Here is a 25,144-nt window from a genome sequence, read left to right on the forward strand (position 1 = left end):
AAAGTAATGATCAGTCAAGTCAGAAAAATAAAAACTAAGCTCTATAAATATGGCAAAGTATGCAAAAATATGCTAATCTAGTGTGGATGTTAATAAAAATGTTTTTTTTGGTGCAAAAATATTATTATTCAAAATTAATTAATTAATCATAATTATTATATATTCAAAAAATTAAAAAAATTAAATCCTATATAGTCGGCAAATGGATACAAAATACAATATAAAAAAGATAACCAGAAATTCATTAAAAAAAAACTTTTATGACGTGATTTTTTTTCATTCATAAAAAATAATTTGAATTCTAACCTAATCTTATCATGTGAACAATTGAATAGCCATCCACGATGCCACAGCCAACTCAGGCATTTGCATTTTCCCAACTAAAAGCACAGCGCAAAATAAAGCCCAACAAATAGCCGTCCGGCGGGACGTGTGGGCAAAGCCGAATGTCATTCTCCTTTAAGTCATCTTCCGCCACGAGGCTGCGTTGAAAGCCCCCCAGCCGCCCCCCCACCGTCCCATGTGCGGCATACAGTATAGCTTGCTTCCTTAATTAACACTCACTCTGTGGTGTAGCGTTGCAATAGCCAATGAATATTTCAGGCCCCCCACGCCGCCGCCATTTTGAATAGGTCTTTAATCGAGACATTCCCGTCGACCGCTCGAGCATGAAAAATGCACCAGCCACTTAAAAGCAATGGCCAGTCGCAAGGAGACACTCCGACACCCCCTCAAGACCCGCCGTCACTCACTTTCAGATGATGAGGAACTGCGTTTTCATCACACGCGTCCAGCTGGCGAGATTAGCCTTAAAATGGTTTGATGGTGAAACATTAACTCCCTTTAAATCTCGCGCCCACCCGGCATTTTTCAAAACGGAACGCCGGGTTAATAATTCAAGCCGGGCACATTCGCCTCCCAAGCCGTATTAATCGTCGTGGCGACCCGACGCTCCTTTTGACGTATTTCAACTGTTATCTTGGGGATGAGCTCATTACCCACAGACAGAGACAAGACGGGCAAATGTGAGCGGGGTCTTAATGGAAAAGTGTAATACAAAAAAAAAAAAAAGAAATTAGCCTGGACACCCAAATTGCTTTAAAATTAAAGTCAAAATATTCAATGGCAGAAATCTCCATGCGGCAAATGATAGCATGTTTGTGACAAAAAAAAATTTCCTTTCAAATTTTCAAAGCTATTTTTCCTAAGTAATAACTGGAAGTGAATGAATTTGCTTCTCTTGCAAAAACTACTTTTGAAAATAAGCAGCAATAGCAGCTAGCTAGTAGGCAAAATAGCTAGTAGGAAGCTCGTGCTAGTGGCTAATGTTAGCGGTAAAGCCTCGAAATGTGTATAGGAAATATTTAAAAGTTGAAAGTGACATCCAGAAACGTCTTGATTTGTTTTAACATGGTGTTTGTTGAAATAAGGCTAAGTGACTTCTTTGTCGCTCACATTCCTTTTTTTTTAATAGCAAGTCAATGTCTCTCACGCTCAACTTCGACCTCCTAAGTCATGTTTGACTTACTGTCAGCTTTAATATTGAAGCGTCTACGCACGCAGGCCTCGTCACATGCTTTAAACATGTCATGTCGCTGTAAACATGCTTGTATGTAGCGACGCCTCCTCCTCAGCTTTCTGGACTCATCAAAGAGACGTAGATTGCTTTACTGACAGAAAGGTTGGTGAAGGTAAAAAGTCAAATGGAGGTAACATCGCAAAGCTAATGAGGATTTCATAAATGTCAGGAGAAATTGTCACTTTTATGAAGTGGCATTTTGGGGACTGACGAATTCCACATCGAAGTTAGTGAGTCTGTATTGACTTTTAGTTGGTTATTCCCATATTTTGCATGCAGCGGCGGCCTGATTTAGAAGTTATATATTTTTAAAAAGATATATTTGGATCGTAAATTTTTTATTTGTATTTTTTTAAATTACATTGACTGTCTACATGTGCTGCTGCACTGTGTGTGTTTATTCTGCATGGATTCATCTACGAATTGCGTGTTATCATGACAAAGTACCAACAAGTGTCCTTCTTTACTACCAGCAAGCTCTAAGAGGCAATAAAGCAAACCTTGTTGTTGAAATATAAATAAACCTTAGACATCCCTTAATGAGCATTTGCCTCTTCAGCCTTTTCGCAATCACATCTGGTCCGACGCGTGTTAACACGCGGCGACCCTGCATTAAGGCCTCCCCCCCAAGGTCCGCCACACACGTCCCCCCCCTTTTGTCTCTAATGGACTAGTCGACTGCGACGACGACAACAAACGGCGACGAGAGTGATAAGACGGGGAGAAGTGAAAGTGATGTGGGGGGTGAGCGGGGGGAGTCGCTGGCTGAGACAACAACTGACATCTCAGGGAATTTCACGGCGCCGGCTAATCCAATGTGATCGGCGGAAGATTTTAATATTTAAATAGGCCAGCAGAGGCACCAGAAGTTGCTAATTAAATTATAACTCATGCTTGAAAAGCAAAAGTGCATGTGTTGTGGGAGCCTGAATTATTCACGCCCGCCCTATATCTCGTCTTTCTGTTAACCTGCAGACAAATGGCACTTGCGACGGGGGCTTTTTAGATCTCTCGTTCCCTCTATTTATGTATAGGGTGTGTGTGTGTGTGTGGGGGGGGGCACTGTCAGATACAAGAGCAAGGCGGCCTTGTTAAAGGTGGGGCTCAGCCATCAGGGCCCAAATCCAAACAGACTGGCCCCACCATTGAACAAGGTAGAAATTAATGCTGTGCGCTTAATTGATTCCCTACTGCGCAGCAGTGTTATAAAAGTAATTACAGTAACTACAGTAATGTAAGTGATTACTTATTAAAATGTGCAATGTGGGTAATATTACTTCAAGATCACAAAAAAAAATATGAAAAAGGGAGAATAAAAAAGACAAATTATATACAAATAAATTGGTCACTAATTGTTATGATCCAGGCAGAGGAATTATATCTTACAAAATTGAATATGTCAATAAAACATCGTCTCTTGTGTAACTGTGATGAATTCAAAATGTTTGATTTTATTATTTTGTTACGAAAGCAAAAGGCCCAACTGACAATATTTTAAATGTCTCTTAACTTTTAATAGTTATTTTTTTAACATTTTAATCAAGTTGAATGCCTGTAAAATGTTTTTTTTTTTTTAAATCATGTCGTGTACTATTTTGTCAGTGAAAGAAAAATATCTAGATCTTTTTCCAGTGGCTATTGTGCCATTACAGCAATTTAAATAAAAAAAAAGAAATCACATAAACATTTCCTATTTACCGTATATTCATTTTGCGAATCCCTCAACCCAACATTGCCACGTTATAAATAACATGACACGAGTCCGTGTGTTAATAAGGTGCCAGTAAAAATACATTCCAGCGCACTACATCATCCTCCTCCTCCTCACCTGCTTATTAAGTCTCCAAAAAGTATCAGAAAAAAAAGTTTATTAATGATTATATGCCCTTGAAGGATGTATGAGACGCTCACAATATCTACGAGAAACGTGAAATATTAAGCGCGGCCGGCATTCATATTAATGGCAAGATTACACATACGTCGGAGGGATTCAATTAGAAGCGGGAGCTGCCATTGATGGCGTGTTCTTGTCAAGCATATAAATGTACTTATGGCTCCGGGTTACAAGATTTTCATTCATTATTTCATAGATATTTATATATATTTTGTCCTCGGCCAGGTATGTTCGCTTTGGGCTACTCGGCCCCGGCGGCGTTATTCCCGAAAAAAAAAAAGGAATTACATTTTTGATGGGAACTAATTAGACGGACCCTGAAAATCCTCCAGACTGTTGCGTCTTCCTGAGCCTATCACTTATTGAGGGGTGCTGGCTGTTCTTCCATACGCAACAGTAGTAAATAAAGAGAGAAAAAGTTTGGAATGGCTGTTTAAGTTGCAGTCTCCTGAAGCAACGAGTCGCGTACGACCTCAAACTTTTCAAAAATAAAACGGGACGCAGGAAAAGAGTCTTAAAGTCACAAGTCAGGAATTGAACAGGAAGTCGGCCATTTTGGTTTGGAGGAGGCCTGTTGAGGGCAAATTAAAAAAGAAAGGAAGGGAAGGAAGAACATTTAGGTTTACAGATGAAGCCAAAATTGTGTGGCCGGCCATGTCTATCATAAGAAAGCAAAGACCCATTTTTGAAGTTGAACAGAAAGTCGGCCATCTTGGTTTGGACTATATTATTTTGGTGGCAACTTTCACCAAAAAGGGGCTTTGAAAATTTAGAATTTTTTTATTTTGTTTTACAATTCATGGCTGTCTGGTTCGATATGGACCCGGTAGCTGACTTGAAAAAAAACATTTTATGTTCCCACCCTTCTCAATTTATTTGTCTAATTTTGATGGATCTTTTTTTTTAGAAGTTGATCGAGTCTGACTGATGTCTGGATTAAAAAGATGGCAGAGTTAAACTTGAGGATGTTTATTTGAAAACTTTTGAGGACAAGGGAACAAAAGACTTTTGGGTTCTATTGTAGTATCCGAGCAGCCTTTAGCCTCTGTCTCCTCAAATAGAAAAATAGCCCCCCCCCCTCGCCTCGGGCACGACAGAAACAAATAAACGTACTCAAATAATCGCCTTTAAGTTTGTAATTGTTGTGATCATAAAGCAACACTTCTCAAGGAGCTGGCGCCGTTCTTGATTAAAGGCGGCGAGCTACTTGGGTGACAAGGAGGCATGATTAATTGATGGCAAACAGTGGAATTTGTGCGTGTTGCTTTGAATAATGTTCAAAAAGCGGCGGGCTGTAATAAAAGCGCGGCAAGAAATTCCAGCTCATTAACATTTCATGGCTAAATTCTCTTTCATATGAAAGAGCCAATATAGGCTGTCACAATCCATCAGGTGTCCAGAGAAAGTGAGATGACACGCTGAAAGGATGGGGAATATGTCAACTGCGGCGCTCTTTCCACTTGTCACTTTGCCCGTGTTTGCCTTTAAGCCGACGCTGTTAGGAAATGTGGCAGCTTTCAAACACTTGGTGGGGCGGAGGAAAATAAAAAAAATAATAATTTAAAAAAAAAAAAGTGGTTTTGCCATCACAGAACCTTTGGCTGACAGGAGCCACGGGAAGCGCACAAAGTCGACATCGCTTGTGATTTATTTTCCCTCAGCTGCTCGTTAACATTCGCCATCGGAGAATCGTCCCGATACGAGACGATCGGCCGACGACCGTGCCTTTCCGAAAAAAAGTTACTGGAATTTGCCAAACTGCCACAAAACGATATCTTGTGGCGAGCACTATGGCTCAAAGTTTATAAAACAAACATTTGCGCATAGTGAGAAAGAAATTCAAAAAAGTACACACAATGCAACTTTTTTGAGAAGAATTTGTAATTCCCGATAAGAATCAATGCAATCACACGCCCGTTATAATTTAACGAGAGAGCTCGGTCAGCAGAGAGGCCGACGCGGAACGAGAAGGCTCCATTACAACACTAATGGCAGCGCACGTCTCTCTAATGGCGCTTGGACGGAGTGGAAAGGAGAAAATAACGTAATCTTCAAAAATGCTGACCCCGGAAATGAGTCGCTTTGTCATTTTCTACTGTTTGCACCTGCTTGGAGTTCCCAGGAAGGCTATTCCGGTGGACAGCGCTAACCTCAATGCACAACCGGTTTGGCTACGACCAGAGTGACAAAAAAAATGGCAACGCCGACCTCATGGAGTCTGTTTCTGACCGATTTGGCAGAATTTGTAGAAGCGGGGCTTTGTTGCTAATCTTGCTACCTTACTACACCCAACCCGAAACGCCTCCCTCCCCCCCCCGAAAGTTGTTGTAACCTTGTCGCTAACATGCTGTGACCCATTGCCTCCATCACACCCCTCCAGCCATTACCTCTGTCACGCTGCGGCCGCGGGGAATAGCTTGCATTAGTAGGGAGAAGAAGTGTGTAGTAGGTGTGATATGGATGGTCCTCACTTTTAGAACAGTAGGGGCCCGGTAAAGCCACACGAGGGTAATTGGAAAACGGACAATCCAAATATTGGCTTTTTATCGTGAGGTGGGTTATTTTTGCATTCACCTCATCAAAGTTATGACAATTAAACACATTTTTTTTTCCTATTAGATAACTCATTTTGAAGTGAACCTCGCGGTGGCGTCAAATCACTATTTTTACATTCGCCGTGGCTTTGATTTGACCACAAATACAGCAAAAAAAAATGAAATGAAGGACAGATCCTTCAATTGAAAACACACACGAGATGACTGGATTTGAAAATACGATATCGATATATTTGTTTGAATGTTACGAAGGAAATAAAATCAATATGCGCAACATCACGCCGGCCTCCACCACACGCAGATAGCGGCACGTTGATTAAGAGCGACTGGCGCCTCATCAAACCTCCTCTCTCCTCATTACGACAGACAACAATGATACCGTGACTCTCGTGCTAATGGAGTCGCAAAAGTTGCGTCGCCGCCTCGGACCGAGAGCTCGCGCGAGCGTGAAAGCCGGCGCGATGGCAATGCCTCGTGGGCAAGTATTATTCTGACTGTATATCATTAGCAGGAGTGCGTTTTCTAATTAGCGACGGGGCGGAATAATGAATACGGCTCCATTAATCAAAAGGTAATATATGTAAAAGTAGTGTTTCGTGGCCTCGGGGAGGAGAGTGAAAGGTAGGAAAGAGAAGAAGGGGGGGAGATGAAAACAGCAACGGTGACGAGAACATTGCTTTTAATATCCATTTACACATATTCTTTTTTTCTATTTACGCTCCTCGGGGGCCAAACGATAGAAATTTACAAGGCCTTGTGTGCTTTCTCTTCACATTGCGCCATTGTTGTGTATTGTGTTGTGAATTCCCTCGCTTGGACATCCCTTAGCGTTTGGGTTTTTAATTATCCACAGGCTATTCATAAGATGAGGTTCCCGGGCGATGTAATCATTAATTAACAGCATTGTGTTGTCTTGCTTGTGACTTCATCATTGGTGAAAAAGCACTTTGGCTCCACATTTCGGGAATTTTTCTTTTTTATTCAATGGAGAAAGAGTTTTAAATTGATAGAAAAAAAGCTCCACTTAACTAATTATCATTATTAATTATTATTATTATTAATATTATTTTATTTTTATAGAATATAATATTATCATTATTTTATATATATATATTTTTATATTATTTATTCCTTACAAAGCCATAATAATTGAATTTGGTGAGATGGAAATGAGTGATTTCTTACTTGCGGTAGCTGCAGAGGAGGCTTCACAACAACATCTAAGTGATTCCAGACTTTCCCGGCCTTGGAAGAATCCTCTTTTCAAACATTTGCACCTCGCGGCCGAAAGTGAGCCGAGCCGTCTCTTCGTGACAGTGGCGGCTTTTCGTCGCATCCTCGGATATAAATAATCTGCAAATGCATAAATCCGTAAAAGGGCAAGATGGCGAGTCAATCCCTTTTGAAATATACATTCGTTTTTCACAGAAAAAAGACAGCTGGGGGAACACAGAGGTCAAGTCTGATCACCTCAAGCGACGCTGCACGGTTTGTTAGCGTTTCCCGTATCATCACCTCCTCGACTGTAAAAATGTGACATTGTGTCATTTTATGACATCATTTCCTCCAATAGCGGCCTCCGCTCCAACAATAAAGGCCTCGCCTTGCAAGAACAACGCACAGCTGCGTGGCCATTTTTTCATTCCTAACAACCTTGCTAATTAGCTAACGTGCTAACTAGCTGCAAGACTGGAGCAGAACTCTAGCAACCTTGAAGAAGAAGAAGAAGAAACTTTTGCTGGATTATGCTGATAACTGGCAAAATTAGGCGTTGACACATCTACCAAGGAAGAAGTCAGTAATAAAACATATGCAACAAACTTCATTCTTTGTAGTTTACAGTTAATTTGTTCGGGAGTAGCAGATTAGTTCGAAACTAAATAACTAAACAACTAAATATAACGTGAAATGAAAAGGCCCCTCATTTACAACAGAGAGTTGGCAGAACTCAAAATTATGAATCACTATGTTTAATGAATCTGCAAATTAGGAGTTTCACTTTTTGAATTCAACTGCTGACATGTTCCACAAATTGTCATTTTTTGAGAGGCACCTGTAAACGCCCAAACCCTCTTTCAGCGGCACTGTAGGAACAAAAATCCCCCAAATTCAGCCCTATGCATCACCACCAGATGGCGCTTTTGGCCTTCACATGGCGCTCATGCAAAGCGGCGTTGCCATGAATGAAGTGATCAGGTATCAGGCCCATATGGGAAGATCCGGCGTGATGTTCCCGCACTCCTCGAGGTCCATTATTCATAAGGATGCCTCGCGGATGCTAATGAATTCTTTCTGCAATTATTAGCATTCTGTCAAATATTTAGCATTATAGTTTATTCATCCGACACGCTGTAGCCATTCGCTGTCGTGCGTGAATTATGCATACGTCTGCTTTAATGCAGCCTGCTCGTTGACACCGGCAAACTCTCCAGTCAAAATACATCGCATCCTTGTTAGCTGTTTGAATGTAAAGCATTTGTTTTTCTGGAGTATCGGGCGCACGCGGAGAGCAAGGCTCAATGGAAAGTTGTGTGTGCATAGGGCCCCGATTCCCAGTGGTGGTGATCTGGACACCGACTTCATTACTTGTACTCAAACAGAAGATAGGATAGAACCAGTGATGTACAAATACCGTACTTTACTATCATGCTAAGGTCAAAATTGACAGCGCTAAAAAGATTCTAAATATCCATCCATTTTTTTTGAATCACTTATCATTGCTAAGGTCGCAGATTTTCTGATTCTCTCTCCCTCTTGTGTGTACTGTATATACTCTCTCTCTTTCTCTTAAACGTTGGAGATGGAATTAATTTATGAAAAGCGATATCATAAGTATAGGTTGTGAGTACTTCTGCAATGTCTGTGCAAAATGCCAGAGTTGCTACGCAAACAAATGGAATGTCGCCAGCCCACGGCTGCAGCCCTTCACGCTCCCGCGCTCATTGCTAGGCCACCCCGAGGGAGCTGTGTCCTTCACGGGACTTCCACCTTGAGCTGCCCTGTTAGCGCCTTTTGCTACCTGCCTTGACGAGCATTAGAAACAGGAAAAAGGCAAGTCGCTAACTCAAATGACGCATGCTTGCCCTGGAGAGGAACGCAAATGTGTTTTCAGGAACATTTCAAGGGAGGGAAAATTTGGCCATTATTTTTTTTTTTCTCCAATTTTAAAATGTTTCATAAAAAAAAGGTAACCGTACAAATGAAATGCTTCTGTGCGCCCGACCTTCAAATGAGCAAACAGTTGTGTTGCTTGCAGAGGCTCAGAGCAGTCTGCCCTCACTTTACCTCCCGAGAGGTCACGGCTCACGTGGCCGACACCACGGACCACCACAGAGGAGCGCTAATTACAACAATAATGAAGCTGGATCGCGATTCCTCGTAGGCTACATCTGCGCGTGCTAGCTACAGACGCGCATTTCGCCTGTTGTTCCAGATTCGCTCGGAGCTGTACCCCGGAGTCCACCTCCGAGAGTGTCAAAAAGCAAACGGGCGCTAGCCTGGCTTGGCTAGCCCTTAATGAGCAGACGTTAGCGTAAACACACAACAACGCTGTGGGGAAACAGGGAGGGTCGGGTCAGGGAAGTGATGTTAGCGGTAGGGTAGCTAGCAGACCGGAGCTGGGGGTTCCTGATTAGTGCGCATAAATAATGCAGCGGACGACGCTGGCGGGAGGAGGTGATTGGATGTCATGATGATAGGGGAGGGGGGAGGGGGACCTGTGTGAGGTCGTAGCTTTTAAGTCAATTAAAAAAACCTGAGCATGACTACTTTGTGTTAATAAAGCAAAGGTTTGACAACCCTGGGAAATGAATCTTTGGCCTTTCAGGTACTTGCTATGCCTTCATTCTGTTTCTTAGCATTTTTAATGAAGACTAATTAACACTGTCAAACTAATCTGAATGTACGTATTTTGTGTGTATTTTGTCAAATCTGCTTCTTCTTTTGATTGATTAAGCAAAGACTCTCAAAACTGTCAAAGACATGTAGCCTCTAGCATTAGCCTCACCTGTCCACTCTGAGAGGACACGACAGCGCCTCATTGCTTATTAACCCTTGCGTGGCTGCAGGCTACCGTCACAAACGGGGATGCCGGTTTGCTTGAGAGACAGGGTTCAAAGGTCAAACCCATTACAGAGAATTGAGAGACTTCCTGTTTTGGTGGGAGGACATGTCAAATGTTGCTATGGAAACACAGACTATGAACTCTGGCCTCCGTGAACTGGAGGACTAAAGTAGAGCGAGACACTGGGATTGGTTGTGGAAGCACTCAATCAATTTGGACAACAGTAGTTGATGCTCGAAGAGGACAACACGGGCAGTCAGTTGTCACCATAATGCAGAGTTCATATTGCCTAGCCTAGCTTTCTTTCTTATGCTTTGTTTGAGGAACACCTGCTCAAGATTTTGTCCAACGAGAACCAGGGGAACTCGACAAATAAAAAAAGACTAGCAAAGCTAATTTGCCAGATTTCTGAACAAATTTCCAAACAAACCTCAATACGGAAGAAGAGCAAACTGTGACATTTGTGACCAATCCGAAATCAAATCAATTTTTAAATCCACTGCACAGGTCTGCGCCCTCAAGCTAGAGAGTGCTAGAGGGGCCCGGACCTCCGCCGAGGCCAAAATGTCACTTAAGTCTTTTTTTTTTTTTTTAAACAGACAAATAAATAAATAAAAACAGGTGAAGGCCGGTACTCTCTTGAGTGGTGTTGTCCAACTATAGTTTTGTTTACACAAGCTCCATACATGTCAATGTAACTATTCAAAAATATATGAATTTTTGTTAGATGCATTTTATCCAAGAGGAGACAAAGGGCAAACAGGAAAGAAAGTGAAACTATAACTTGGCATGGATGATCCGTTTGCGAATTTGAAGGCACGGAGTTCTGTTTATGGACAAAGCAACTAAAGATGAAACAACACCAGTAATTGCCAAGCAAAAGCCGATACAGCCTTTTCCCTGTGTGGGCACGCACAATGACAGCCGAGAGTCAAGTCCAGATGAGGGCATGCATCTGTAACCGAGAGCGAATCCATATTACATGTGTAGCGCTCTGTCTGTCTGGGTCCCAGCCATCAATTATGAATAGAAATATACAGCCTGCACAAAGCAGAGGCCCTGGTGTCAGGCCACTTGTAAAGGATTTCATAAAAGGGGCGAAAGACACGAGTTTTTTTTTGTCATTCACATGCAAGCAAGCCAGGTGACTTAAGAGACGACCGCGGAAGGTTTCTCCCCGATTCCGTACACGATCTATGCCCGGGGAAACTTTCTGTTGCTTTTATACTAACTGCTCCCCTGTTGTGTCCGGCTTGAATCGGACACTGGCCTATACTACGTGGACACGAGTGGTAGGACTATGGGAATGATCTTCTGTATTTGAATGACATTCATTTAAAGTCACAACAAACAGTGGGGAAGAATTTAGAGTGGCGTCCCTCAGGGAAGTTTCATAGAGCCATTTGTTCTCTACAGACGAGTTAGGTATTTTTGATCAATAATAGGATTTATTATTATTAATAATAATAAAGTGCAAGGCTGTTCATCTGCATAAATGAAAACAAAAAATGACTCCAACATTTTGTAGGTGTTGCCAGAAGGGGGTTGGAAAATCCACATTTTGTCCCATTTTACTTTACTTTGTCCCAAAACATTTGTCAATATAGCGTAGTAGTTTGCATACGTGATTTTGCACGATGATGGCTCAAAAATCCATCCAAAGTAACAACAAGAGAACGACAATCATTTTAGAACGGCGTTCCTCAGGGAACTGCACTAGATCCATTTATTTTCTAAAAAGATGGAGCTCCTCCTTTAAAATATAGTACGACTATCGCTTGAGGGTCTTGTCGCAGTTTCACAAATGTTCTACTGAAAAAACAAACAAAAAAACAGGTACCAACCTTGTACAAACACCACAATTTCTCCACTTTTCAGTTCGGTTCAATCAGATGGGAGCTGCAATGACAAGACAACAAAATCCAGTCTTAGTCAAATAACAAAATTCTTTACCTGGTTATTTAATTTCACACTTCAAAACACCAACTATTTGTATACAAGCCATTAAAAAGTCAACTATTCATACTACGTCCCATTTCACGCTGCCTATGGCGCGTATTGTGCCATTTTTGTTCCGACAAAACAACAACGGCGTCAAACGAGCTTTGTAAGACAAGTCATTAATCAAAAGAGTGAACCTCCCGGATGCTCGGCAAGAAAAATAAAACACCCCAAAAATTAAACAAAACACTCCACCTTTGAGAGTGTTTATATACAAAACACTCAAGTAGAGTAACATGGCGCTTGTCGCCGGTGAAAAACAAATTTGCAATTCTCCTTGTCTTATTCCCAAAGCGCCCCGGTGTACGACACCAGGGGCCCCCGCCAGAGACAGAACAAACAGCGGCTAAGATGTTTAAAAAGCCCTCTGCTGTCTTAACATACCTGTGCTGCTGAATACCAATAGACTGCTCTTACGTTAAGAGGATGAGCAAAAGGGGAGGGGGGGGGGGGTGACAAGGAGCTAGCGAATGGAACGCTAACTCCTCCGGGTTTCCTCAAGGGCAAAAATGCGCTTAAATGAAAAAGAAATGTCTTTGTGTGGCGGTGTATATATATATAGAAAAAAAAAAGTGTGTGTGTGTGTGTGTGTGTGTGTGTGTGTGTGTGTGTGTGCACTGTGATAACTGGCAAGGCCCCACAAGTGAGACGTATCCCACTGATTTCGAAAAGGTCAGTGTCATTATTGTTGCCTGGCAACCAGCCATGGGAAGCCATCGAGGTACAGTAACTTTGTGTGTGTGTGTGTGCGTTGTGTGTGAATTGTAATTAAACATTTGGGAAATTTGGGTTTAAAGGGGAGGCTAAGCCTTAACATTTTCAAAGCAGGAATTCAGAGATAATACGGACATTTGTAATCAGAAGAACAATTCCGCAGCAAGTTTGAAGACATCACTGATGGTTGATATGGTCAAATTAATTTCCATTTTTTTTGGTCCAGGTCTGTTTCATGTCTTTGTTTTTTTTAAATGATTCTGTTTAAAATCCTGGAAAGTCTTCCCCTATCCCTGATAAAGAAGTGGTACGGCCCAACCAGCACAATGTGATTTTTTTACACTCGAGACCCCCAAGAATTGAGCAAAAAATGGTACGATCCAGTCACCAGGATGTAAACACAAGGTAAAGCCAGATTTGCCAAAGCCGACACCCCCGAGAGGAGGTGCAGTGCGGCGTTAAAGCCGCACCTCGCCGTGTACACAAGCGCGTTGATGTCTGAGTCATGTCCTATTTGTGGAGGGTGATGGATTTCCCCCCCTCGCTAGCCCGCCTCAGCTCAGCGGGGAGAAGGCCGGGGCCTGATAAGGTGATTTATCTGCCGCCTTTCTGCTGGTCGTAATGGATGACACATCCACCTGAACGCTGAAACTTCATCATCTCACCCATTACACACCTGCACCCAGCCCACCTCCGCCTCGCTCCCGCAGAGAGAGAAATGAAACACACCTATAAGGAAATACGACACACACAAACCTTTTTCCCCCTTAACATAAAAAGGAATTTGAAATTATCATGAATTGAGATCAAGACCTCTGCTACGGTTTAAATCAAAGAGTGAACAAGCAAGAAACTATCATATATATATATATATATATATATATATATATATATATATATATATATATATATATATATATATACACACACACACACACACACACACACACACACACACACACACACACACACACACACACACACACACACACATATTTCCTCCTATAGGTAGATAGATAGATAGATAGATAGATAGATAGATAGATAGATAGATAGATAGATAGATAGATAGATAGATAGATAGATAGATAGATAGATAGATAGATAGAATATTTCCTCGTGAACACATCAAATGAAAACATTTTATGTTACGTTTGAAATAAATAAATAAATTGTGTATTGAATCGTATTTTTTTTATTTCATTATCGTTATTGTACTGCATTTTATTGGAATGATTAACTTATCATTCAAATCAAATCCAATACAAGTGTCTCCATAGCTGTTTATGATTTTCTTTTTCAGCACAGAGAGGGTATCAATTAACCTCACCGCTGTGCTTCAACGCCTCGGGCCGTCGCCAATGTTTTAACGGGGGAGTGATTGAAGAAGGCGGGAGGAAGGGGAGGGGGGGAGGCGATCAATATCAGATCAAAGTGCGATAGCTCACCTCGCTGCGGAGAGAGACACTCTTGTTTACTGGCCATTGTCAAGAGGAGTTATCATCCTAAATAAAGGATACAAATGATCATACATCAGAGCCGTGGCGGCCTTTCGTGGCGTCTCGGCTTTTCTTTTCTGTCTTCGAGTGGAAAAAGTTCACCATTTTTTTTGTGGGAGCGTGAAAAGTAACGACAGCGATGGTATTACGAAAATGACGTGGAAGATGAAACAAGCCCTCCACTGATGGGAGCATTAAAATAATTATTATCAATTCATTTATCTTTGATGGTCCAGGAGAAGAACATCTGGACATGCCGTGTCGGCCAAAGGAAACATCTGGCTGAGTGACATTGACCCATGACACCACGCTCTCCCACATCCTCCGAGCTGTAAAAAGCATGTCTGGAACACGGGCGAGTGGGTGGGTGGGTCGGTGGGTGCGGGAGGGGGTGGAGAGGATGAAGTGGAAGAGAGGATGGAGGAGGAAGGGTGTTATGCCGAGTGTCCGCGGAGGAAAAGCCAAAGTGCTAAGATTAGCCGATGATTCGGGACGCTTGTTTTATCCCCGCTCGTCGTCATCCCATCCTTCGTTTTATCACGTTTGCTTTCGTCGAACCCGACCGCCGGAACCGAGCGGACGGGCGGGACCGGGGCCGTGATTGAGCAAACAAGCGCCCAATCAATGATGCGCCCGAGCGTGTAACACGTGCCAGTCAAAAGCGATTACGTTCAAACGGCCCTCTTCTACTTCCACTCCACTAGCTGCCAGTGGACGGCCACACGAAACCCGCCCCCCCCCTCCCTTAGGTGCCAAGTCACCTCAAGGAGACTGACTGGGCTGTCAGAAAAGGGTCCTCTTCATAAAGACATCTTGAGCTTCAGCAAAAAGAATGGGCTGGTCATTTAGGAACTGTCAGATGCTCAAAATATTGAAATGAAACTGAAAGTCTCAAAAATAAGTCCATGGCCAGTCTGGAGTTTGGTTTCAAAGTCTCGAGAGTTTAGGACCAAATCTGAACCGCTACACTTAACAAAAATATAGCCGAGAGACTTTTGATCATATTCATGAACGGGCCATATAAACAAAAGACGTATTTCTGTCAAATATTCTATTGAAATCTCTGCAAGCGATTATTTCCTCTGCATCCGCCTCAGCACGATGATCGCACAGGTGCGCCTCAGGTGAATTTGCGAACATGCGGCACGAAAACAGCCAAGCGCCGAATGGCAAACACACAAAGACGGCGGCGTGTGCGCACGCTCAGGAGGCAGGCTGCGAGCGCGCCGGGTTTGCGTGTAGCGCGCCACATGCGAATGAGGCTAAAAGAAGTGAAAGGCGGGCTTTGAGTCAAAGACGAGCTCGGGGCGCGCCGCGGGCGCCGAGCGCGCTCGGCTTGGCAAGCAAAGGCGCCTTCTGTCCGCCGCGGCTTCCGCTCGGCATCTAATGGCGGGCCGCCTTTGCTGCCTCTCAGCGTATTTTTTCACGAGTCGAGTCACTCGTTCTGATTCAAACGAATCCATCCCTGTTCAAAAGGAGCCATTCCCATTCGCGATACTCCCAAACGAAAGAATCGGTATTTATCTCTTCCGTCCACATTTCTCGACCGATGCCAACCATATCGACTTAGGATTCATCCCCATGTGCAAAATTCCAAAACAAAATTTGGAACTAAAGAAACACTTTCCCTCCTCTTCTCCGAATGGCTTGACCGAGTCAAACCATTCCAACGATTCATTTCATATTCGGAGTGACTCTTTTTCAAAAGATTTACGCATTTTCAAAATAACCTTTACCTCGAACATTTCTTGACCGGTACTGAATGACAATTCCAACAAGTCTATCTATTCATTCCACGGCATTTCAGTTCAGCTGTCACATTCTTATCATTATTATTATATTATTATTGTTATTATTATTTTCATTATTATTATTATGGCTAACATTGTCCCTCTTTTTCCTGTCATAGTATGCGCAAGATTGTTTTTTTTCCCCGTTCCTTGCAAGGAAACTTCTTTTGTTTCTGTTCAGAGTTTGAAAACAGGGCCTGCTTCTCAGCGCCGATGCCTTGGAGACTGAGGAGTTTTTTCTTTTTTTCCTCCCCTGCCTATTTTTTCTTTTTAGAAGGAGTTTTATGTATTCTTTATGATGTGATATACAGCCCGGGAGAGAGAACATTGGGTAACAACATCGCCACGCCAGTTTTCATTCTTGGCATGATGCGAGGGATGAAAATAATGCAAGATGACGACGAGCTTGTCCGTCTGTCGGTACCTGAGGTTTTATCTTGAAGCGTGGCCAAGGTTGCGTTTTTTTCTTCTTCATTTTTTCTTACAAAAGAGTTCATGCAGATCACTGTGGAAACAAGAGGAACTCACAATACGATTCTTAAGAAGGCTACGCAGACAGACAGCTATCTTAGATAGAGTAGATAGCTTTGATACATAATAATCGTAATAAATTGAAATCTTCATAAATCTAAAATCAATTTGCAGGCACTCTTAATTGTTCATTTTTGCTACTAAACAATCTAAAATAATATTAAAAAAATAATAAAGACGATTGATTACAAACCTAGCACTATGTCGAGCATTATTATTTATTTTTTTTACCAGAATGATACGGAAACCGATTTATTCCCGATAAACCAAAAATAACCCTGAGCCACTTCAAAAATGTTCGTATGGGCACCAGTTAGAAGGCAGAAAGTAGTTGTAGCGAGCTTTCAGGCAGACCTTCTAACAAGTGATTATAGCCAACACTCTGCACTACCTCGTCTCCCGCCTTCCTTTCGCCCCCGGGGGGAAGGCGACAAGAAAGCGGCGGGCTGGCAACCTCCGTAAACGTGTGTGTGTGTGTGTGTGTGTGTGTGTGTGCATGTACCCTGCCTGCTTCAGCATATTGTGGCCCTCCAACACAAAAAGATGATTAGGGGGGATTTTCTCCGGGGCTGAACAGCATGCCTTTAAGACCCAGACAGCTGGTAAAAGATGTTCAAGAAGAAAGAGACATTATACACTTGCAGGAAATAGAATTTAAAAAAAAAAAAAAAAAAAAAGGAACTGTTTGCCAAGGCTATAGAAACAGCCTTACGCAATGAATCGATTCATCGACAACTAATCAATTATCCGAAGCCCGATCCAGGTCAAAGTGGTTTTCATTGCAAAAAATTCTTTATAAAAGGTCATTGGATGTCTTTTTTTTTTTTTTTGCCTGTTGCTAATCTCGTGATTTGGACTATTAAATGCAGGGTGAAGGTGGACCCCCGTCTTGAAACGCACATATCGACTTCAATCAAAATAAACTCCTACCCCAATATTAAAACGCCGTCTCGGAGCTCATATGAAAGCCCGCCAACAATATCTATGTATTCCTTTATGCAATCTGCCTTTAATAAACATAGTGTCAGAGGGAAACCAAATCACGGGCGGCTGAGAGCATGTAAAAAAATCAATTAAAACCAAGTCAGCGAGCTGGCTGCCCAATTGTCTGTGGCACTTATTTGATATAATATAGTTAATACCACTGGCTGGCTAAATTAACACAATTTCGTCATCGCTCGTGTGCGTGTGTGGGTGAAAGGGGGAGGGCACTTGGCTCCAAGGGGACCTCTGGGAGTGAGATTAATGCAACACTTGAAGTCAACAATAGGTCTGACCAGAGAGGAACTCGGATCTACCGATAGCGGCTTCCTTATATCACAAAAGAGAATTTCATTGATCAAAAGTGTATTCAATAAAACTGCAAATTAACGAGGATTTTAGCCAAACGGGAAATAAATCAAAACGAGGAGGAGGCGCCCTGGGAATATTTTCCTGAAAGTGGTGGCTTAGTTGCTAAATGGCTGACTTCCTGTTTGAACTTTCATGGGGGTCTTTAATGCTAATGTTATGCTAACAGTGACTATCAACAGACTGTAGAGTCTCTGGTGAACTATTTCACAGATGGCAGGAAGATCAAGACATGAGCCCTTCTCTGCCAGATATTTGTCCCAAAATGGTTCTTTGATGACCTTGACTGGTTTCAACCGGTAGGTGTGCAAAGGTGACACAATAGCCAAACTCAAGCCCAAGAATCCAACAATGCGGACTCCATAGTTTTGACATTTTAAGACCTAATTTTACAGAAAATTAGGGACCTTTGAGGAATTCCTTTACTTTACCACATGGCAAAACAGGAAACAAATTGTCCAAAGTGCCAAACAAGCCACACCAATGGTCACACTCCATCTTGACTGTGTTTTAACACTCCCCAGCCACGTGGCTGGTCATTGTTGCTGGTGCAGTGTATGTGTGTGTGTGTGTGTGTGTGTGTGTGTGTGTGTGTGTGTGTGTGTGTGTGTGTGTGTGTGTGTGTGTGTGTGTGTGTGTGTGTGTGTGCGTGCACGCAGTGATGCATGGGCTTCACCGGATCGTTTGTATGGTGTTGCAGAGCAATTGATTCCAAAGGGGGCAGGGGGGTGGGGATGAGGTGGGGAGTGTGGAGGGTCCAGCATCCAGCACCTCTACCTCTGGAGGCCTGCTGGGAGTTGGAGCTGCAGGGTGGTACTGACTGAGGGTCACAAGGCATTGTTCACCACCCCCGCCCTACTCCTCTCATGCCGTCTGGAAGCTGTCACACACTTGTAATGGATGGTGAAAGAAACACCAGGAAGGGAGGGGGGGGGAGGCGATGTGCTTTTGGGAGTTTTTCCTACTCTGCGATGTTGACGAATGGATGATCAATAGGATGGGAGAGATGCCACAGTGTCATAGCTGACCCAAAGAAAAATGGTCATTTTAGTTGAATTACACCTACGTAAGCTTAAATGAGGAATTTTCAGCTAATAATATGACACTAATGTTCTGTGGCAGTGGAATGATGGTTTGGGGCTGCTTTGTTCCTTCAGGACCTGGACGGCTTGATGAAAATGATACTGTGAAATCTGTTTTTTCATCAGAAATCAGTTTGTGACCTCCAGCTGAAGCGCAGTCTGCTTTCAGTACAAAACAACGTCATGTAAACACCCCCGCCTCATGCATACTTGGGGGGAGGAGTGTGTGTGTGGGGGGGGGGCACTGAAATCAAACAAAGCGCCAATGAGGCTTAATAAAGACGCTTAAGCGTGCGATCACAGCCGACAGATGGCTTTCTGTCGCGCGTCCAGGCGCAAGCTCGGGACACCTCGCCGAGTTGAAAGCAAGTGCCAAAGGCGGCGCTGCCGGTGGGCTTCCATCCTCGGTGAGGGTCAGCACCAGTCTGTGCCCGCAATAAAAGGAGAATCCCAAAGTCGGGGGTAGTTGTGTGAGATCTCAAATTTGAGACTTAGTAAAGCTTTCCTTGCGATAGTCACTGTAAAGAGCTCCAAGTCACATTTCCAGCAGGGCTGGCCTGGGATCAGAGGATTATGTAAACTCGGTGGCGGCTCCGAGCTACTCGGAGGTGCGATTTGACAATCCTCGTGTCAAAGCGCGGCCCGAGCTACTGTACTACGCAAGATGGGCAGACGGCGGCGTTCACATAACCAGAGGGGGCAGCGGGAGAGCAAAGCGATATTTTTCTGGTGTTTACTCGCCCTGTTTGCTCTCCTTGCCGCCGCTGCCGCTCTGTTTGCTGCTTTTGCAATCGGGCTGAAAGGGAAAGACGACGGATGGAAGGAAGGAGACGGGGAAAAGGGGATTTTGTCGTGTCGTTGTGCAACGTCAAGCGTTTTTATTATCAAAATACACGAGCGGAATTCTACGTGACTAAAACATCATTTTAATGTTGATTCTAAACAACAAAAATGTAAACAACTCCATCATAGAACTTCCTGTACTTGCAAACGACAAATAATAGAATTGCTGAGATATTTGTTCTCTGGTGCTTGAGGTCATTTGTTGCTAGGCAGAGTTTAAAAAAATATGAACTTCTTAAAACACCATTCTTCATTTACCAATTCTATTGTATTTAATTTTTTTGCTGTAGTTTTTAATAATATAGTTTGGAGTTCATTATAACAAAACACTTCAAATATTTATTGGAAATTGTTCTGTGTTGCATGTCAGCAAATAAAATATAAATATGTATGATCTTTGACCTTTCAAACACACTAGCTATTATGCTAGCTTATCTCGCACAAGTAGCGTACATGCAACAAGTGCACACACAATGACAACGGCCCGTTTGAAGTTGTGGCATGGTTGGGAGTCAAGCAGCGTCTGTTCTTTTGAAACAACAACAACAACAAAACAACGGAAAACAAAAGCTAAAAGGTACGCCGCGGTGCGGACGATTCCTGACCGCTGCGTCGCTGTCAACCCAAAACGCGTCTCTTCCTGCTGGTCATTTTTAATCCTTTGCCAACAACTGCTGATAAACTTGCTTGAAACGTCCTCTCAGCCGGAATTTGCAATGAATTGCCCAGGGGCGAAATTGTTTCGCTCCCTCCACTCTCCACCCGCCTATACGCAGAAGAAACAAACAAATCGGCAGAATCACAATAAATGAGGATTTTTTTTTTACCCTTCTTTCATCGAATTTATCCGTCTGGGGTGGTGGGTGGCGCTGGGGGTCTTTATGGCAAGGCAGCACTTGTTAGAGAGAGGTAATATCAGGGTATAAATAAATCCTGCGTATCACAGATGTGTGAGGTGGAGGGTGCGGTGGGTGGAAGCATAAAGAGAGCCATCCATCAGTCTCCCAGGGGAGCGGGACAAATTAAAGTCCATAAAAGGGCCTCATTACTGGGGGCAGCTCTCTCCTGTCTCGGCCTCCCCTCATCCTTCCACATCAGCTCGCGTTCTCGCAATCGCTCTCTCTCATTTCTTTCGTTCACACAAACACACGCACGCACTAAACGTCCTACTATCAGGAGCAAATTATCCACATAAAACAAGGAAAGAATCCAGAGATGCTGCTAATACGTCCAGATGACAATGACCACAGGCGCACACAGCATTAAGCATATATATATATTTTTATTTATTTATTTATTTATTTATTTTCTGAGAGGCGGGTCAAGGGTGAAGAATAACAAATTGTCCATGAAATTAGCCAGGAGTGTGAGTGCAAATTCCGCAATAAGCCTCCTGTAAATAAAAGCAATTCTCCGTCCATTTGGACAAAAGTATCCGCTCAATCCCGCGCAGATCCCGCACATGAATTATTGAAGCGTCGAGGGAAGCGCCGAGCAGTCGAAGCTCCAAAGCACCCGAGGGAAAGCACATTTCATATCTTTTTTTTTTTTCCTCTTTCTTTCTTATTTTCTGTGTGATGTGTAGAGCCGCCAATCAAGCTATGATTTGGTTCAAGTATCACTTTTGACATATGGCGAGGTAAGAAGCCAAACATCCGGGCCAGGCTACAATTTTACGTAAATAGTCGCGGAAGCCATTGTTGGGTGTTTCGATTTTCTATTTACAAGTTGGGTCGTCATTGTCAAATTTAGGTGCGACAAGTAGCGATTATCTTTACTTCGGTGGGAGGGGCTAAGTAGCTTTGACACATTCCGAAGGTTGAACCGAAAAAGAACGGCGGGATGTTGATGAGCTGGCGCAGACCTTGTGGGGATTTCCCGGCAGGCACGCGGGCCCCACGGAGACGCGGGAAAAGAGGCCCCGCGTAATATCTCGCTTTATTTTCCTCGACGCAACGCCGAGGCCCCTGCGCTTTCATACTTTTGTCTTAGCAGCTCCAAAAAACTCGCGCGTCAAAGCGCATAGGCGATGATTATTTGCATTAAATTATTAATATGCGCATGGTAACCCAGCTGGGCTTTGGAGTCGGCGCAAAAAAAAAAAATAAAAAATAACGGCGAGCGCATTCTTTTCATGATGAGCACGGCGAGGAGCAACTTCAGAGCCGGTAGCCCCTCATTTAAATCAAGTCAGAGAAAGACGAAGACGGTATTGATTCCACGCTCTCACCCACACACATGCCTTTCCAAAACAGTTTTTTTTTTTTCTAATTCAAGGAGGGGGTGCGTGTGGGGGGGTCCCCATAGAGCTCCAAACAAAGAGGACAGACTTGTTTGAGGGTAATACTCTTGCGCACAGAGTGAGGCGTACACTAACAAGAACGAACAGATTGAAGGAAAGGGGGGGGGGGGGGGTGCAAACTTCTTCCACTGTAGGTCTCTGCCCGACAACATTCGTGGTGGAAATGTTTGGATTTTAGGAGTCCTCAACATGAATCTTCCAAAAGTTATTCATAGGTCCCATTATTGATTTTACCAACCGACAATGAATTACCATAATAGGATGAACAAAAAAGTCTCAAGGGGCCATTGACAAAGTTCAACAGGAAGTCGGCCATTTTTCATTAACAGCTTAATATTAATACAGAATTGGGTGGACAGGGCGCACATAAAAATGTAAAGGACCAAAATACAAAATTGAGCAGCCATTTTGGGAAGATTTTACAAAACATTTCACCAGTTTCACAGATCAATATGAAATCTGGTAGACATGTTTATCATCACAGGATGCACCAAAAAGTCTCAAAAAGTCATAGACAAAGTTCAACTGGATTGAAAAGTTCTTTCTATGGTTACAATTTGCTTGTTTGTTAGCCACCAATATCAAGTGAAGTTTTTGTCAACTCGCAACACGGTGTCCACCATCGTTATGAGAGTGGCAGCCTTCCGAGGACTCGGGGCTTATTATTGATGATTTGACGCAGTTTGATGTGCACACTCAAAGCCCCGTTGCAGTGGCTTTGCGAGCGAGGCTTTGTTTATGGATCGCCTGATCAAAGTGCTCGGCGTGTTTCTTTGTTTGTTTCATGTGTACGCAAGCCACAGTTGGGCTCTTTCACCAAGCACAAGGCTGGAACAAAACAAACCAAAAAAAAAGAAAAAAAGCAATCTTCAGGTCGTTTAGAGATTGCTGAACATTTATGAGTGGACTTATGATGACTTTATAAAGTGGAGATTCAGGAGGGAAGCTCAGAGAGAGAGGTAGGAAATAAAATTAACACAAAATTAGCAACCGGAACGCTAATTGTCATTAAAGACTATTTATGTGCTCTAGTACGTTCTGCTGTTTTGGTTATCAAAAAAAAAATGATTGTAAATATGAACCTGAGAGTTCCAATGAGATCAGGAGTTAAATAATAAATCATGCAAGTCGCCTGAGTAGAATATTAATTTCTGAATTGTATTTTGGTTCTGTTTACACAGTCAAGCAAGTCAATAACAAAAGGGGTAACGAGATCGAAAGTCTACACACCCCTGAGAAAATGGCACATTTTTATGGTGTACAAAAAAAAGAGCGCAAGATAAATCGTCAAACTTTTTTCCCCCCTAAAAGAACTGATAACATGATTGCAGAAATGCACACACCCTTACGCAATCACAACTAAAGTGACTCAAACTCAACTGGAGTCGCTTCATTTTTCTTTGTGTGCTTGCTTTCTCTTTCACGTGTTTTGATTTGTGTCCCACAAGATGCAATAAAACAAATTGACCGGTCGGAATGAATGAGTGCAACCTTTTCCACAAATACGTCTGAGCTGTCGCTTTTAAAAGTCACCGGGTCACACCAGGCGTTTTGATCGTTTTAATTCCGCTCCAAGTGAGCACAAGAAGCAATTAATAACCAATTCATCCTGTCGCAGCAACACTTGTTTTTCCGACCTAATGATTGTTTCCGTACACAGCAGACTGACGACGGGGTAAATGTCACGTGTATTACCTAGAAAACTATGACATAGTCCCTTCCCATCAACATCTACAGAGCTTGAGAAATGTATTCAGTTTGAACATAAAGTATGGTTGATGCCACTGTTAAATAAATCTATAAATAAATAAGTAGATAAATAGATAAATAGAAATAAATAAACAAATAAATAAAATGACCTAAAGTTACATAAATATAATTATATTAATAAAATTACCTAAAAAATCCAGAATATTAGTTTTCCAAATCATTAAGCCCAAAAATTCATAGGATGAGCAACACATGTCGTAACTCCAGGAAAGTTGAAGCTCTTGTTTTTTTTTTTTTTCCTGGAATAAAACATAAAGAGCTCCAGTAAGTGGACACCTAAAAGATAGCAATTAGCATCCAAGGGCCAAATATCTAAACTTGCTCAATGGGCTTTTTTTGACAAGAGCTTGGGAAGATGAAATCAGCAGCGCATGCACAAAAATAATATATAGATAGAAAAAAAGTAAAAGGGGGAAAAAATCTGGCTGAAACTACACAAGAAAGCGAGTGTGTCTTTTAATGAAGCAACCGTGGTCCTCGGTCGTAATTTTCAAAGAAGCAAGCCCAAGATTAAAGTCAAAGGAGTCTCCCAATGGCTTCAACTCGGCGCTGCTTTGAAAAATACCCCCAGTGTACAAGAATCCCCCCCCCACGCCACTCCACCCCTCCCCACCCCACCACCTCTTCACCCAGCCCATCATCATCATCATCTTTTCCCTCGTCTTGCTTTCTTTTGGCGCTTGAGCCACCAATTCTCGCCCCCTGATCCCATCATTAAAAAGGCTCAGGCAGAACAAGGGGGCCTCTTTTTTTTTTTTTTTCCTGCCAGGCGAGGTGGCGCTCGCCTCTTTAAGTGCAACAGACACCTCCACCTCGGCGACGAAAAGCACAACGGCATGAATAATGGATGGGCCCGGGGCTTGACGCGTTAAGAACAGAGGAGGCGTGCCAGTAGCGTTTCACTTCAAATTTGTATTGTCTTTAGTCTCCGCCAGCCATCTACATTTCTAACACCTGCCTCAGTCAGATGTGCGCCGGTGCACTAGCCCCGGAACTACCTTTCATCTGCGGCGCACCGTTGGCGGGGAGAGAGAGCGGCAGGGGGAAAAACACACACTTTCAAGTGATCATTATCGAGTAGGGAAACCAGGACACAAGTTTGCCTCTTTTCCTTTGTAACCTTTTGTTAGATCGCTGCCGTACCTGCAACAGGAAACACGGCAAGCGCTCC

General features: G+C 42.9%; 1 long non-coding RNA gene across 4 annotated transcripts in view; it reads right to left on the reverse strand.

Moving 5' to 3' along the window:
* The window catches only part of LOC147057294 (uncharacterized), a 50,151-nt gene that overhangs the window by 23,343 nt on the left and 1,664 nt on the right, over positions 1–25,144 (reverse strand). For all 4 annotated transcript variants that reach the window (XR_015065991.1, XR_015065992.1, XR_015065990.1 and 1 more), the window contains exons 3-6: positions 17,129–17,225; positions 16,520–16,600; positions 11,936–11,990; positions 7,214–7,381 (exon numbers count right to left, since the gene is read on the reverse strand). This is a non-coding gene — a long non-coding RNA (uncharacterized LOC147057294). The remainder of the gene's footprint in view (positions 1–7,213; positions 7,382–11,935; positions 11,991–16,519; positions 16,601–17,128; positions 17,226–25,144) is intronic.

The sequence above is a fragment of the Syngnathus leptorhynchus genome, chromosome 5 (genome assembly GCF_054491065.1).
Source record: "Syngnathus leptorhynchus isolate UIUO chromosome 5, UIUO_Slep, whole genome shotgun sequence".
Lineage (NCBI taxonomy): Eukaryota > Metazoa > Chordata > Actinopteri > Syngnathiformes > Syngnathidae > Syngnathus > Syngnathus leptorhynchus.